The sequence below is a fragment of the Carcharodon carcharias genome, chromosome 9, assembly GCF_017639515.1.
Source record: "Carcharodon carcharias isolate sCarCar2 chromosome 9, sCarCar2.pri, whole genome shotgun sequence".
Lineage (NCBI taxonomy): Eukaryota > Metazoa > Chordata > Chondrichthyes > Lamniformes > Lamnidae > Carcharodon > Carcharodon carcharias.
Genome location: NC_054475.1, coordinates 121,026,108 through 121,042,578, shown reverse-complemented (window position 1 = coordinate 121,042,578; position 16,471 = coordinate 121,026,108). Strand labels below are relative to the sequence as shown.

General features: G+C 43.0%; 1 protein-coding gene across 2 annotated transcripts in view; it reads left to right on the top strand.

Annotated features, from left to right (window-relative positions):
* The first annotated feature begins 2,852 nt into the window (after positions 1-2,852).
* Positions 2,853-16,471, top strand: part of LOC121282022 (fibronectin type-III domain-containing protein 3A-like) — a 156,271-nt gene continuing 142,652 nt past the window's right edge. For both annotated transcript variants that reach the window (XM_041195356.1, XM_041195355.1), the window contains exon 1: positions 2,853-3,220. The gene's annotated coding sequence lies outside the window, so the exon portion shown is untranslated. The remainder of the gene's footprint in view (positions 3,221-16,471) is intronic.

Here is a 16,471-nt window from a genome sequence, read left to right as displayed (position 1 = left end):
GACTGACCCTCTCCAGCAGCAAATTGACCCTCTTCAGCAGCCCCAGCAGCAATGGGCTGACCTTACCCAGCAGCAGCAGGCTGGCCCTCTCCAGCAGTCGTGGATTGACCCTCCCCAGCAGGAGCGTACTGACCCTTTCCAGCAATAGCGGACTGAACCTCTCCATCAGGTCCAGGAGTGGGCTGACCTTCTCCAGTTGCCCCAGTAGCTGCAAGCCAGCCCTCTCCAGCAGCTCCAGGAGTGAGCTGATGATACTCAGCAGCAGTGAGCTGACCCTCTCCAGCAAGTGGGCTGATCCTCTCCAACAGTGCTCACAGACCCTCTTCAGCAGAGCCAACAGCAGCAGTCAGATGACCGTCTCCAGCAGTCCCTGCAGCTCCAAATGATCTTCTCCAGCAGCCACTGCAGTGATGTGCTTACTCTCTCCAGCAACAGTCAGCTTTTTTTTTATTCATTCACTGAATGTAGGCTTTGCCCGCTGAGCCAACATTTATAGCCCATCCCTAGTTGCCCTTGAGAAGGTGGTGGTGGTGAACTGCTTTCTTGAATCACTGCAGTTCATGTGGTGTAGGTATACCCACAGTGATGTTACGAAGGGAGTTCCAGGATTTTGACCCAGCGACAGTGAAGGAACAGTGATATATTTCCAAGTCAGGATGATGAGTGACTTGGAAGGGAATTTCCTGGTGGTGGTGTTTCAATGTATCTGTTGCCCTTGCCCTTCTAGATGGTCGAGGTCATGGGTTTAGAAGGTGTTGTCAAAGAAGCCTTGGTGAATTCTTGCAGTGCATCTTGTAGATGGTATACTTTGCTGCTACTGTGCATTGGTGGTGGAAGGAATGAATGTTTGTCGATGCGGCGCCAATCAAGTGGGCTGCGTTGTCCTGGACGGTGTCCAGCTTCTTCAGTGTTGTGGGAGCTGCACTCATTCAGGCAAGTGGGGAGTATTCCATCATATTCCTGACCTGCCGTGTAGATGGTGGACACGCTTTGGGGGGGTCAGGAGGTGAGTCACTTGTTGCACAATTCCTAGCCTCTGACCTGCTCTTGTAGCCACAGTATTTATATGGCTAGTCAAGTTCAGCTTCTGGTCAATGGTAACCCCCGGGATGTTGATAGTGGGGGATTCAGTGATGGTCATGTCATTGAACATCAAGGGACAATGTTTGGATTCTCTCTTATGAGAGATGGTCATTGCCTGACACTTGTGTGGCGTGAATGTTACTTGCCACTTGTCAGCCCAAGCATGGATATTGTCCAGGTATTGCTGCATTTGGACATGGACTGCTTCAGTATCTGAGGAGTCGTGAATGAGGCTGAACATTGTGCAATTAGCAGCGAAGATCCCCACTTCTGACCTTAAGATGAAAGGAAGGACATTGATGAAGCAGCTGAAGATGGTTGGGCTGAGGCCACTACCCTGAGGAACTCCTGCAGTGAAGACCTGGAGCCGAGATGACTGACCTCCAACAACCACAACCATCTTCCTTGGTGCTGCGTACGACTCCAACCAGTAGAGAGTTTTGCCCCGATTCCCAATAACTCCAGTTTTGCTCGGGCTCCTTGATGCCACATTCAGTCAAATGCAGCTTTGATGTCAAGGACAGTCACGCTCACCTCACCTTAGGAGTTCAGCTCTTTTGTCCATGTTTGAACCAAGGCTGTAATGAGGTCAGGAGCTGAATGGCCCTGGCAGAACCCAAACTAGTGAGCATGTTATTGCTAAGCAAGTGCTGCTTGATAGCACTGTTGATGACCCCTTCCACTACTTTACTGATGATCGAGAGTAGGTTGATGGGGCGGTATATGGCCAGGTTAGATTTGTTCTTCTTCTTGTGTACAGGACAAACCTGGGCAATTTTCCACATAGCCGGGCAGATACCAGTGTTGCAACTGTACCGGAACAGCTTGGCTAGGGGGGTGGCAAGTTCTGGAGCACAAGTCTTCAGTCCAATTGCCAGAATATTGTCAGGCCCTATTGCCTTTGCGCTATCCAGTGCCTTCAGCTGTTTCTTGATATCAAGTGGAGTGAATTGAATTGGCTGAAGACTGGCATCTGTGTTGCTGGGGACCCCAGGAGTGGGCTGTCTCTCTCCAGCATTAGTGGCTTCAACAGCTTCGGGTTGACCCACCCAGCAGCAGGGAGCTTATCCTCCCTAGCAGCCCCAGCTGCAGTGCGCTGACCCTTTTGAGGAGTTCCAAAAGCAGGACGCTGACCCTCTCCAGCAGCCCTACCAGCTCTGGGTTGATCCTCTCCAGCACGTCCAGCAGGAGTGGGCTGTCCCTCTCCAGCAGCCGTGGGCTGAGCCTCTCCAGCAACCGCAGCAATAACGGTCTGATGACCCTCTCCAGCAGCCCCTGCAGCAATCTGCCGACCCTTTCTTGGAGCTCCAGCAGCAGTCTGCCGACTCCTCCCCTGGTGCTCCAGCAGCAGTCTGCCACTCCTCCCCTGGAGGAGCAGTAGCTCTAGCAGCAGTGGGCTGACCCTACCGGCTCTGGGTTGATCCTCTCCAGCAGGTCCAGCAGGAGTGGGCTGTCCCTCTCCAGCAGCTCTGGGCTGACCCTTTCAAACAGCCCCAGCAGCTTTGGGCTGACCTTCTTCAGCACTCTGAGCAGCAGTGAGTGCACCCTCTCCAGCAGCCCCATCGGCAGCGGGTTGACACTCTCCGGCGGCAGCCGTCAGCTGACCCTCTCGTGCCGTTGAGCGGTTTGTCGGTGGGATAAGCGGCGCGCATGCGCGGCTGCATTCCAAGATGGCGCCGGCTTGTGTGGGGGTTGCCGAACGTTGACGTCCTGGGCAGTGAGTGAAGGGGGGAGGGTGGGAAGGGGGGTGGGTAGGGGGGAAGGAGAGGAAAAGAGAGACGGACAGCGGATGAATCTTCGGAGATCCTTCAGGACTTGCTTCAGTATTCCGGGGGGGGGGGGTAAGTGGATGTGAATCCCGGTGTCCAATACTGTGAGAGCTGGAAGTTTGTGTGGAGCTGCTGGCCTCTTCCCACCCCCTCCCTCCCCAGTCTCAGCCTCTGTCTTTCTCCCTCTCCGCTTCCATTCAGCAGCATTGCACTCCGGAACGTCGGGTTACAAATGCCACGTATACTTAAACTGGCTTAAACTGTCCCAGTGCCATTCGGGCGGTGGTGGGGGTGGAATCGCGTGCAAAAGACCCCAGTGTTCGAATCCAGTTTACTTGCAGCAGTGGACAGACAGCCACCTTTGCACGGTACTGTACTGTCATTTATTTATTCCTGTTATCCTCACCCCCACCATCTCCAAAATTATTGATGGCTATAGTTGGGCTGCGTGTGTACCTAGCGGCATGGTAACTTATGCCCAGCAATTTGCCTTTGTAAAGCTCCCTGTGGGCAATCTGGCTTTTTTTGTAACTGTTATTTTTAACCTTCACATATCTTTATAGTTAAGTGTGTTGCCTCTCTCCTGCTCCGTAAACAAGCCTTGTTTGTTGTGCTGTTTGCTCCAGATGTGGCCGTTGTTTCAGTAAGAGTGCTGCTTTTTTTAAAAAAAATTTTAAAAATTGTATTTTAAGAGTTGAGATCGTGTAGTGTTTTAGGGACAGAAAACTGGTTTGATGCTACTAAAATGCGGCTAGTTTATTTACTGTACTGTTTGCTATACGTCACCAAGAAAATGCCTGGCAATCTGAAGGGAAGTTTTAAAGTGCTTTGAAAGGCCTGAAATGTCTGTGTGTGGTAATTAAGGGATGGATAGCTATCTTTTGAAGAGGAACATTTTTACTTAGAACTAAGGTCCTGAACAATTATGGTGGAGCTTATTGGCAAAGGGGAAAAGCCTGTTTTTGTGTTTTCTGTTAAGTTTGCTGGTTCTTTAGTAGTTAAAAGCTTTTTTTAAGCCTTTAAGTATTCTGTATGCAACAAGTAAGATTGTTATATGAATAATTAATCTGTTTTAATTAATCCATCTGGATTGGCAAAAAAAATTAAGTGATGCCAGACCCAATTCTTAAGCTTTATTAATTGGATTCAGGTGAGATAACTGTACTAAGCTCCTATCATCAGAGCCAAGAAAATAGTGATGATTCATATCTTTTGGCCTTTCATTTAATTTAAACAGTGAGTTAAACATGCAGTACCTCATATTGGTGGCACAGGCCAAATGGGCTCTTTCAGTGCTGTATCATTCTATGATTGGAGGAGTCACAGATGCTGCCTGAGATCTAATTCTATACTTATAGAAATAGAGACACAAGCAAATGTTAATGCGCTCCCTTGTGCTGTGGGGTTAATAACTCTTCCAAGTCAGTATGCTAAAGCTATCAGAGTTAACTTAAACAAAAATATTTTGAAATCAACAATGCAGAACAAAGTTTGTAATTTGTTATAGTTGGGTATTTATTTCCCTTTAGGTAGTGTCCTGTAATTAAACTCCTGTTCCTGGATATTTCAAGCCTATGCCATCTTTATCTGCAGATTCAATTTTACATTTTAAACATCTGCTTAAGATTTCACCTGTGGGTTATGTATGAAATATATGAAACAAATCCCCTTGTATAATAACAATATAATATAATTATTAACCATTAACCACCTGAAGGCACAGTGTATGGAAGGCAAGCCTTGTGCTGGGAAATAAGAAACAAGGAGGGTGACAGATGAGTTTGAAAAAGCATTTGAAAAGAGAAGCAGAGAGTTTTGGAGGACCTGTTTCGAGGTGAAGAATACTATCCTTATTAACTGTGGACAAGTCAGCCGTGATAATGTGGGGATTGGGTCAGGTGCAGGGCATGATTTATCACTCAAATTATGCAAATATTCTCAAGCTTTTGATTTTTTTTGTCAATTTTGTGGCCCTCCACTTCACCCCCAGTAGCATTAACTCCTTGATTTGATGCTTTGGTTGCCTTTCAGCACATTTCCTTGTGTAGCCATTTTTCATTTGTGTGCCTGGACACTGAATGTTAAGACATTTGACTGCAAGGAGCATTCCAGCCAAGCTCACTCACCCCTTCCCTGGCATCCATGCCATGTGCGCTTTCAGTAGTGAGTTCTAGTACAATGAGCTGGAACCCTGGCTGATTTTCCCTTCTTTAAAAAGGAACAATTTTTTAAAAATTCATTCATGGAATATGGTCTTCGCTGGCTGGGCCAGCATTTGTTGTCCATCCCTGGTTGCCCTTGAGAAGGTGGTGGTGAGCTGCCTTCTTGAACTGCTGCAGTCCATGTGGTGTAGGTACAGCTACAGTGCTGTTATGGGAGTTCCTGGATTTTAACCTAGTGACAGTGAAGGAGTGGTGATATACTTCCAAGTCAGGATGATGAGTGACTTGAAGGGGAACTTCCTGGTGGTGGTGTTGCCATCTATCTGGTGCCCTTGTCCTTCCAGATGGTATGTGGTCATGGGTTTGGAAGGTGCTGTCTAAGGAGCATTGGTGGATATCTACAGTGCATCTTGTAGATGTTACACAAGGCTGCTGCGCTTCGGTAGTGCAGGGAATGAATGTTTGCAGCTGTGGTGCCAAGCAAGCGGCTGCATTATCCTGGAAGGTGTCAAGCTTCTTGAGTGCTGTGGGAGCTGCACTCATCCATCACACTCCTGACTTGTGCCTTGTAGATAGTGGACAGGCTTTGGGGAGTCAGGAAGTGAGTTACTCATCGCACGCTTCCTAGTCTCTGACCTGCTCTTGTAACCACAGTATTTATATGGCTAGTCATGTTCAGTTTCTGGTCAATGGTAACCCCCCAGGATGTTGATAGTGGGCGATTCAGTGATAGTAATGCCATTGAATGTCAAGGGACAATGGTTGGATTCTCTCTTGCTGGAAATGGTCATTGTCTGGCACTTGTGTGGTGTGAATGTTAGTTGCTGCTTGTCAGCCCAAGCTTGGATATTGTCCAGGTCTTGCTGCATTTGGACATGAACTGTTTCAGTACATGAGGAGGAACGAATCATTAATCATCAGCGAACATCGCCGCTTTTGACCTTATGATGGAAGGGAAGACAATTATGTCACAATGACTGTCCTCGCTATGTGGAAACTTGGCACTTACTGGAAAGGCATCTGGGAAATTTCTGGTATATAAAAGCGGAATGCTGCAGATGCTGGATATCTGAAATAAAAACAGAAAATGCTGGAAAACCCAGCAGGTCTGGCAGTATCTGTGGAGAGAGAAACAGAGTTAACATTTAGAGTCCATTGCAACTCTTTGGTTCCAAAGAAGAGTCATATTAGACTCAACATTCATTCTGTCTCTTTCTCCACATGCTGCCAGACCTGAGTTTTTCCAACACTTTTTTATTTGGGAACTTTGTTTTAAGTGTCACAAATGTTGATTTATTTTTGATGCCAACTTGAGGACACATGATAGCACCAATAATGGAAGACATGCACATTGACCATATTGTGAGTGAGATTTGTTAAACAATGCTGCATCAGTCCTGCCAGCAGGTTCTACCAAACCTGGGTCTGTTATGTCTCAAGGGTGTAGCATGCCTACATACATGCAGTAGTACAGTTTCAACTGACAGAGGAAACTTGAGCGCTAGTGTATTTAGCCAGCTTCACCCGGCCATATATGCTAAAATTACTGTTACGAGTCTGTAAGCCTAAGAGAAATCAGATTTGAGTGAGTAACTTAATGTCTAGGTAGGTCATGATGGCATTGTACCAGCTTCAGTCATCCAGCAGGGGCATAGGAACATAGATTTGACAAATGTCAAATACCAACAATTTTGTTTTAAGCCAGATTTATCCTGATAGGGGTGATTTTGCCAAACTTGTACCACAACATTTAACCAACTCTGCATTTCGGGCTACTTCAGTTATTGTGTAAAGATATGATCCTAAAACCTTGTACTGCCCATTATCTTGTGCTCTAGATTTTGAATACTGGTTCAGTATTAATCTATTGTTCTTCCTATTATCTTATCAGTATTGCTTTTGGCTCTTTGTGCAATCCTTGTCTCATTGCAAACTCACAATGAACCCAACCTTGAGAGGTTCGGTTTCTGTTTAGGACTGACCAGGCACCCTCCTTGTTGCATGTCTTCTAGTGTTTGATGGCTTGTACTGATACTTGGCTGTCCTATTTGGGACTCACCTGCCCATAAGCTTCAGTAGCACTTTTGGTTTCTCCTCGCTAGGGATTTTTTTGATGCACCCAGGCCTGGATTCTTTGCAGATATTCTGTTAAGCTTTTGCATTGGTGCATTCCATTTTTAACTGATGCTACAATTGTCATGTAAATCAGAAATCAAGGCCTTGACTCTTGAGGAAAACCAGTGCAAAACTCCCTGGAGGATAGAAACTAGCCACTTCCTATTGACGCATAGTAAATCCAGTGTGTTCACAAGCTACAGGGTAGGTGAAAAAAGTGCCCAGGAGTGCCTTGATTCCCTTTGACATTTTTTACACCTATCTCTAATTAATTTAAATAGTTAGGTGGTGCAAATGTGGCTCTCACTGTTTAAACATTTAAAATGTAGTGGCTAAGAGAGCTCTGTGGATGCATAATTTAAATTTAATCTAGGCAGTGCAAACATGGTACAGTGCAAACATGGTACAGTACAAAGGCACCCTTATTTCATGTTTTCCTGGTTTGATGTTCTCTTGTCACCTTTCCAGTGTTCTCTTGACCATGAAGGGCTAAAATTGTAAGCTAGTGCAGGCATAACCCTACTTATGATTTCATTTTAGCTCAGTTGCCTTAATCGACTTTGAGTCAGAAGATTGCGAGTTGAAGCCTCATTCAAGCCCTTGTGCACTAATCTAGGCAAATAATTCAAACCCTATTTTTGTGCAGTACAAAGGTAGCACTGCTTTGTGAGAGATGTTTTCTTTTAGATAAGATGTTAAATTGAAGCTTGTTCATCTCTATAGGTGGACTTTCAACTAGGAAGTTACCTGACCATTTGCCACGCAGCCAAAACCACTAAAATAATTAACTAGTTATTTTGTTTGTGTTTGGAGGACTTCACTGTGCATAACTTGGCTGCTATTTTGCCTACATAACAGTAACTACACTTTTTAAAAACATTTAAAAAATGCTTGTGAAGGCCTCTGGGATGCCCTGAGTATATGAAAAGCTATGTATAAATGCAAATAATTGCTTTTGTTATATCAGTGCATCTTAATTTTTCAATCTCCAATCCGCCTTTGCTTTCAGTGGTACTTGTTGCCAGATTGTGGTACTTAGTATTTTCACACCTTATATCTTATCGTTACCTATATAGCACTGGTCTAAAAAATCTAGACACACCTGCTCATAAAGAATGCTGCATTACTGTGCACTCGCGCTCTCATTGACTACTGGGTTTAAGCTTCCTTTGAGAACTAATTTACCAAACTACTGAGTTCCTGCTGCCCACCAGTTTCCTGAAAATGATGCAGGAAGACAAAACATGTTTTGACTAGGGATCTTAAAAAGAGTATTTTCGAAGGCAGTGGTGAGGTGGAGCCAAACACAAGTTTAATATTGGGATTAGCTGGCTAGAAATATTATCGGGAATCTGATGATGTGGATGTTTTCTGTACCCATTCATTGTGGTGTCGGAATCAAAGCCAAGAAACATTTGCAAAGCAAAGCATGTCCACAAGTGACCCAGATCAGATGAGGTATATGCAGGTTTCTTAATGGAAGTGAGAAAGAAATGGGAAAGGCTACATTAGGTTGTTTAGAGAAACTCCACAAACATGAATGACACCTGAGGGATGGAAAATAGTATCATACTGGTACTCATATAAGAGCAAGTCATTTCACAACTGAAATGGAGGAATGCTTGGAAGCATTGTTACAGTACTAACACTCTTAAAGAGCTAGGTGGCTAAAAGGTAGTCACCATAGATTTAGTAATAGGCACTAAATTTGTTAACTTGATACTTAATTTGTAGGTGGTGAGTGAGGGTAACTAATGGATATGGTTTAGTTAAATTTTTCAGATTTGATAGTGAATATTCGTTATATTACTCTCGCTCTTCTGTGAAACTAATCAAGATGAAGGCTCATGGAATTGATCATTTAGCTAGCTGGATCAATAAGTGCCCTGTAAATAGCTCATGCTGTTAAATTATTTGAAGGAGCTTGCTTAAGTAACATAAAGTTACTGATGTCACCTGGCCACATAACTTGATATCAAGTAAAAGGGAGAGGAACAGCGCTGTAAAGAGATTTAGATCAATTTAGCAGAGGTGTTAAGCATTGGCAGGATTCCAGTGTGGGTAAATATAAACTGATAAATATTAGAGCAGGTACAAAGTGAAGAATGTCCACTAACAAAGGTGGAGAAAAATGAATTTGTGATTATTGATTACTTACTGATAGTTTCTGGCCAATATGCTAACACAGCTCATCAAAACCTACAATGCATTTTGAGGACATCAGTTATAAGTCAAATGTTTTTCTATAAATTAACAGAGACTAAAATTTGGGCTTTCTTATTCGGGTTGAGCATCCTGTCTTAAAAGAGGAATGTATTCCAAGATGAGCAAGGAGTTGGTATTCTAAAATTGAGACAAGGTTCACGTAGCTGCACTTTTCATTGGAGGAAAAAGAGAATGAAGAGGACGTTGTAGCTGAAGATTTTAAGACCTGGACATAGATGGTACAGAAGCCATCAAGCAATTTCACTTGGTTTATAACTGTAGAACCTATTTAATTTAAGGGAAGATGATTGCAGGGTGGCAAGCCCAGAATCCAAATTTTTTCTGTGAATAGACTTGTATATAAGAAAATAAATCAGCTTGATTTTTGCCTTGAGTGCATAATTAATAAATGTATAGACATTGTGAAGGATAAGATTCTAAAAGAGCCTTAATAGAGGAGGTGCATGCATTAATTTAAATCAAAGGACCCTTTGCTCTAGCCAGTCATTTGAGCAGCAGAGCAGTGGAATGTAGGAAATTTAAACCCACTGTAGTTTAAAGGAGTGATACAACTGGGGAACTGTGTCTTTCTTTGAAGCCTTGAATTTAAAGTTCTTGCAATAGCTTGGGTTAGAGAAAGTTGAGCACCAGTAACTTCATCCTGAGTAGTGCAGTCAGCCATTGTATTTGGGGCTTGTCACATCAGTGTTGCCCCTAACTAGATTGAGTTTATATTCAGTTATTTGCCTCTTGGAGAGCTAGTTTCTAAAGCTCTTGACAAAAAGCTGTGTTCTAGAGTAGCTTTAGAATCACTTTCCATTTATATTGTGGGATTTTCCTCACACTTGATCTCAAGAAGTTAAGCATTATAAACAAATTGATTTTACCTGGCAAACATTTAGCAATTATCAGTCAGATGTGGGTAATTTTCAACTTTTTTTTTAACAAGGCACTTGTTCTCACACAGTCTACTGTACAAATAGCTACAATTAGGTTAACACACTTCCAGCTTTCCTCAGATATGGAGCGGAGGAAGTATAACTGGATAGTGGCTTTTTTGTTTTTATTATAATATCAACCTTTCTCCTTGTAAAACTCTTAAATTTTTGGCTGCACTACAGTTCCACATTCCTGACCTTTAGCCACCCAATGTAGAGGGGAGCAGACATTCGGGAGACTTACTCGAGGGACTGCTCCTGGGCCTGGCCAAGGCGGCCATCAACAGATCCAGGTAGTGAGCAGTCGAGGGGGTCATTCGACTGCCTGTCTCTACATTCATGCCCAGGTTCACCAGTAAGCTCCTGAGGCTAGTGGGCACCAGGGCAACTGGGACTGTTACTTTAATCTAATTAACTAACTAAATTTTCTTTAAAGGCTTGGTTGGCAAAGCTGGGACTGTTCTCTTTGGAGCAAAGGAGATTGAGGGAAGATTTTCTCAAGATGTATAAGATTATGACATGTTTAGATAAGGTAGGCAAGGAAAAACTTCCAACCGTTGGATGATTGTACACTGACTGGGGGCACACAGATTTAAGGTTTCAGGCAAAAGATGCTGGGGGAATGTGAGGAAGAACTTTTTTTACTGAATGGTAATTACCTGGAACTTGCTGCCCCTGAGGGTGATGGAAACAGGAACAGTGGTTTCAAAAGGAAATTAGATGAACGCTTGAAGGAGATAAACTTGCAAGGCTGTGCATATAGAGCAGGGGAATGGAACTAATTGCTCCATGGAGAGCCGGCATTGATTCAAGGGCCGAATGGCCCCTTGTGCCATAAATAACTCCATGACTCTATATCAGTGATCTCTCTTTCAGAAGGGGCACTTAGCTCATTGTTATGATGGATCAAAAGAGATATAAAATCACTTTTGAAGAATTAGCTTGTGTTTTGTTGAATTTTTTTAATCAGTGGGAGGTAGATATCAGAGTAGTGTTTTGATCTAGAATGGAGACGAATTGATGTCTATTTTATGAAGAAAGGGTTAGAACTGCCAACTGGGCCAATACTTTACCAGACTATATTAATCCTGAGCTCCCAGTTGTTTCCTTAATGCAGATATGTTGCACTGAACATAAGCTTACTAACTTAACTGTGCTGTATGACTCATATATGGAAAATGTGGCCAAATTCTGACGCAAGTGGAATTTTTGTGTCAACTATTGTTGACCCTTGTTTACGTATCTTCTTGGATCATGATCTTTTTGGAGAGTTTTTTTTTCTGGAACATTATATAGAGTTGTTGCATTATGCATGAGTATCTATAGTATAAGGTAAAGTAGTTGATACCGTGTTCATTATTTTCTTTAGGAATGGGCCCGGATAAATATCTGGTTTAGAATGGGATTGAATTTCATAAAAGTTGTGTTTACATGGCGTATATTTAAATTGCTTGTTTGGAGGCTGATTATATGTACTGGCACTCTACATTTGCAATGCTAAATGTGTTATTTTAATCTTAGTCGCAGAACTGCAGATCCAGAAAAAAGCGGACCTACCATCCTTCTATAGTTTTAGCATTGATAATATGTGCAAATAGACAGATGAGCAACCTGCCTGTGCCATTGATCCTAAACAAATGGCAAAGTAAAAGCGCCTCAGGCAGGTACAGAGTGAGATGATCAAATATTTCATGGAATGTGATAGTTCCTTTGCTATTTCAAGACTGAATGACTTCATTGTGCTCCTGGTTCCTTATGGTTTAAAATTTCTAGTTCTGGCTCAAACCATTTTTCTACAAGTCAAGAGCATAAGAATATGTGGAATAAAAAAGTTTCAATTCTTTTAACATGTTCATTTAGCTCCAACTCTACTCATCTTAATCTATTGAAGGAGCTATCTAGCCACAGGCATTGTAAACCACTACTGCTTTCATGGGCCAAGCAGCACAGTGAATAACTTAATGTTAACTTTCTGTTGCTCCAGATATGACTTTGAGCTGATTAAGGATTCTATTAAGAAGGTCCTGAGTTCAATCTGTGCTTTATGTTGAGTTAAATGATTTCCGGTTGGAATGATGGTAAGAATGTACAGTTGGCCTCTGCTTCCTTCATCTGTGCAGTGGGAGTTCATCCAGTGTTCCCACTCCCATTTACTAGTGAGTGACTTCTGATGAACAAAAAATGTGTGCATATGCTGGATGTGCACTGCATCAGGCTCAGCTGTAATGCCTCCAAAACAGTTGAATTGAGAATACACACTAAGATAGAAACAAAAAACTGCAGATGCTGGAAATTGAAAACAAAAACAAAAATACCTGGAAAAACTCAGCAGGTCTGGCAGCATCTGTGGAAGGGAGCACAGTTTACGTTTCGAGTCCGCATGACTGTTGAAGAGTCATGCGGACTCGAAACATTAACTGTGCTCCCTTCCACAGATGCTGCCAGACCTGCTGAGTTTTTCCAGGTATTTTTGTTTTTGTTGAGAATACACACTCCTGGCTTATATTTTGTCCAGATAGAGTCTATTAGTGTTGGGACTATAGAAGGAATGATTAAGTTGAGAGACATGTGCCAGAATTAAAATCCAGTAGATATTACTGACTCTTACGTAACTGAAATAGTACTGATTTTTATCACACCTGTTATATTTTTAGTTAGTAGATCTGTTCAGAACTCCTACTACTTTTATTTCTGGCCTCAGTTCAGTTCTCTGTTGTACTGGAATCATTTACAAAGGTCTCTTGTAAAATTTATCTCACTCATACAAGTCACACAATGGCAGCTGTGCTAAATGGAAAATGTAACCTTGATGCAGCTGAGCTCTTCGGAGATTGGGCTGGGGCACATTGGGACAGAGTAGAGGGAGCTTCGTTACCCACCACTGCACTGTACTTGACTTAGAAGTACATCCTCCTGACATGGATGCCTGGAATAGCAAATGTTCTATCCAACACTAACATCCTGTATCTTAAGTACAATAAATTCATAAAAAGTATATGTGCTATCAATGTTTAGTTAAGCTTCTCATCTTGAATTTATGTTGAGGTTTGCTATGAGTGATTTTGTATGCCAGGAGGTAGGAAGTTGTTTAAACTGCTTGCCTGATGGGTCTGTTTGCTTTTTAATACAGATGTGCTTTGCAGTGGCCAATACTCCTTACTTTCCGAAATCAGATTCAGACAAGGTGTAAGAGAAGTTTTTGTTTCAAAATGAAATTGGGGCAAATTACTCTCCCCTTGATCATATGAAACCAGTTCCGTGAGCTTTTGCATTTGCACAAATATGAACTTTAAGGATAACTTACATTTATATTACAACTTCGACAGAAAAGTTGCGTGAAGCCGCCTCTGAGAGGTGTAAGAGAAAAATTTGGGTGCCTAGCCAAGGAAGGAAAAATTTGGAAGGCTAACAAAAAACTTGTTTGGTGTGATGGGTTTCAGAAGGGCCTTAAAGGAGGAGAGGAAGATGAATTTCAGAGCGTGGGGACAAGGCAGTTGAAGGCATGGCAGATGGAGTTGGGGTGGGGGGAAGATAAGGGAATGCACAAGAGGTTAGTATTAGAGGAATGGAGAGTTGTGGGGGAAGATGTTAGAGGGCTGGAGGAGGATACAGGTAGGAATGGGTGAGACAGTGAAGTAAACAAAAGGATGAAAATTTTTAATTTCAGACATTGGGCTATTGGAAGCTGGTATAGATTAGCAGAGAGAGTAGGCAAACGTGATTTAATCTGTGATACAGCAACAGAGTTGGACTGGGTAAAGATAATGCTATAAACTTGCAAACGGAAGCTATTCATTGTTGTTGAGGGACAGCATGTAAGTGACAAGGGAAGACGCTAAGGACAGAATCTTGAGGTACACTGGTATACTTCTGTGAGGATGGAAGGAGAAACCATTGCAGGCAATGTCCTGGTGAATTAGGGAAAGGTGGAGCCATGAAAGGCAGGTAGCACAAAAGTGGATCCTAAAGGAGAGACAATGGCTGATGCTAGCCACAGAGTTGGGGAGGATCAGGAGGGACAATGCAGCAATGCATGTGGGGGGGGGGGGGTGTTTTGGCAGCAATGGGCGCTGGATGCCAGTGCTGTGAGCAAGAGAAGTGTGACATGGTTGACCAAGCCAAGCCTGTAGAAAGATCGAGGAGCACAAGGAAGGATCTATAGTCACAAAGAATGTAATTTGTGACTTTAGCTATTTCAATGCTGCGGTGGAGTGGAAAATTGGGAAGATTTAAGTGCAAAGGTGGAAAAAATGGTCATGGGTTTGGCAGGTGAAAGCATATTGAAGGACTTTGGAGAGGAAAGGATGACTGGATTTCGGCTGGTGGTTTGCAAGGGCAGATGTCAGCTAACTTGGGGGCAAGAGTGGGAAGTTTGGTGTTTGGTAGCAGAAACTAGGTCAAGAGAGCAGAAGGTGGGCCTAAGGCCATGTATCATTAAAATGTACAAATTGAATGCCTCTGAGTACATCTCAGCAACTGCTGGCATCTTTTGCTTGCTTTTGCACATGTTTCCTAACTTCTGCTCAGTTACTTCTGTTACCTCTTCTTCGCTTCAATGATCTTCCTTCACCCCTCTTGTTGCCTTTGCCCAGTCTCTCTCCATACACCTGTATTTTTTTCCCCCTGGTTATCAAAGTGCGGGTAATGTTGGCTAAGCTGTATTTATTACATCTCCCTACTTTGCATGAGAAGGTGGTGAACTACCTTCTGCACTGATTATTTTTTGTACAACTGGTGCTTTCTAGATAATTTCAAAGGGCCATGCAACTTCCCTTTCCAAGTATATTCATGAGTCAGTTAAGGCTTTGCACCAAACAACTTTAATGGACATATTTGTCTTGTGCCACCTGATAATTTACAAATTTATCGAATTCAGTTTCAGAACTTACTGTGGCTGCCTTTGAAATGAACTTGTTTAATCCCATAACTTCCTTCCTAACAGCACTTTGGGTGTACCTACACCACAGGAACTGCAGTGGTTCAAGAAGGCAGCTCACCACCACCTTGTCAAGGGCAACTAGGGATGGGCAATAAATGTTGGCCCAGCCAGCGAAGCCCACATCCCGTGGAATGAATAAAAAAAATTATCATACCACGGCTCACTCTTTCATATTATGCTATATATTATTTATGCCTGCTTTCTCTTCTAACTTGACTAAGCTTTGGTATTGCTGTTGCTTTGCCGTGAAAGTTCCACAGACTGCCTACAATGCACTCCTTTCCCTCAGGAAGAATGAAAAATATGCAACACCTGCCCCTTCACTTCCTCTCTCCTCACCATCCAAGGGCCCAAACACTCCTTTCAAATGAAGCAGCATTTCACTTGCATTTCCCCTAACTTAGTCTATTGCATTCTTTGCTCCCAATGCAGTTTCTTCGACATTGGAGAGACCAAACGCAGACTGGGTGACCGCTTTGCAGAACACCTTTGGTCTGTCTGCAAGCATTATCCAGACCTCCCTGTCGCTTGCAATTTTAACACTCCACCCTGCTCTCTTGCCCACATGTCTCTCCTTAGCAGTGAAGCTCAACGCAAACTGGAGGAACAGCACCTCATCTTCCAACTAGGCACTTTACAGCCTTCCGGACTGAATATTGAGTTCAACAACTTTAGATCTTGAACTCCCTCCTCCATCCCCACTCCCTTTCCGTTTCTTCCCCCTCCCTTTTGTTTTTTCCAATAATTTATATGGATTTTTCTTTTCCCACCTATTTCCATTATTTTTAAATGTATTCCACCCATGGTTTATTTCACCTCACCCCCACTAGAGCTACCTTGCTTGTTCTCCTCTCCACTCTTAATTAGCACATTCATTTAGATAATATCACCACCTTCAACACCTCTTTGTTCTTTTGTCTGTGACATCTTTTGGTTATCTCCTCCTATCACTGCTTGCTTGTCCCAACAACCTTCTTCCACTCCCCACCCCTTAAACCAGCTTATATTTCACCCCTTTCCTATTTCTGCTTAGTTCTGTTGAAGAGTCATGAGGACTCGAAACGTCAACTTTGCTCTTCTCCGCCGATGCTGGCAGACCTGTTGAGTTTTTCCAGGTATTTCTGTTTTTGTTGAGAATGAAAAATGTGTTGCCTGACAGAATTGTTCAGCCTAAAAGATGTGCAACATACAATGTTCAATGTAGTGCTTGATTTATGTGCTACTTCTGTTTCCTAAACCAAACTAATAGTGTTTGAAAAC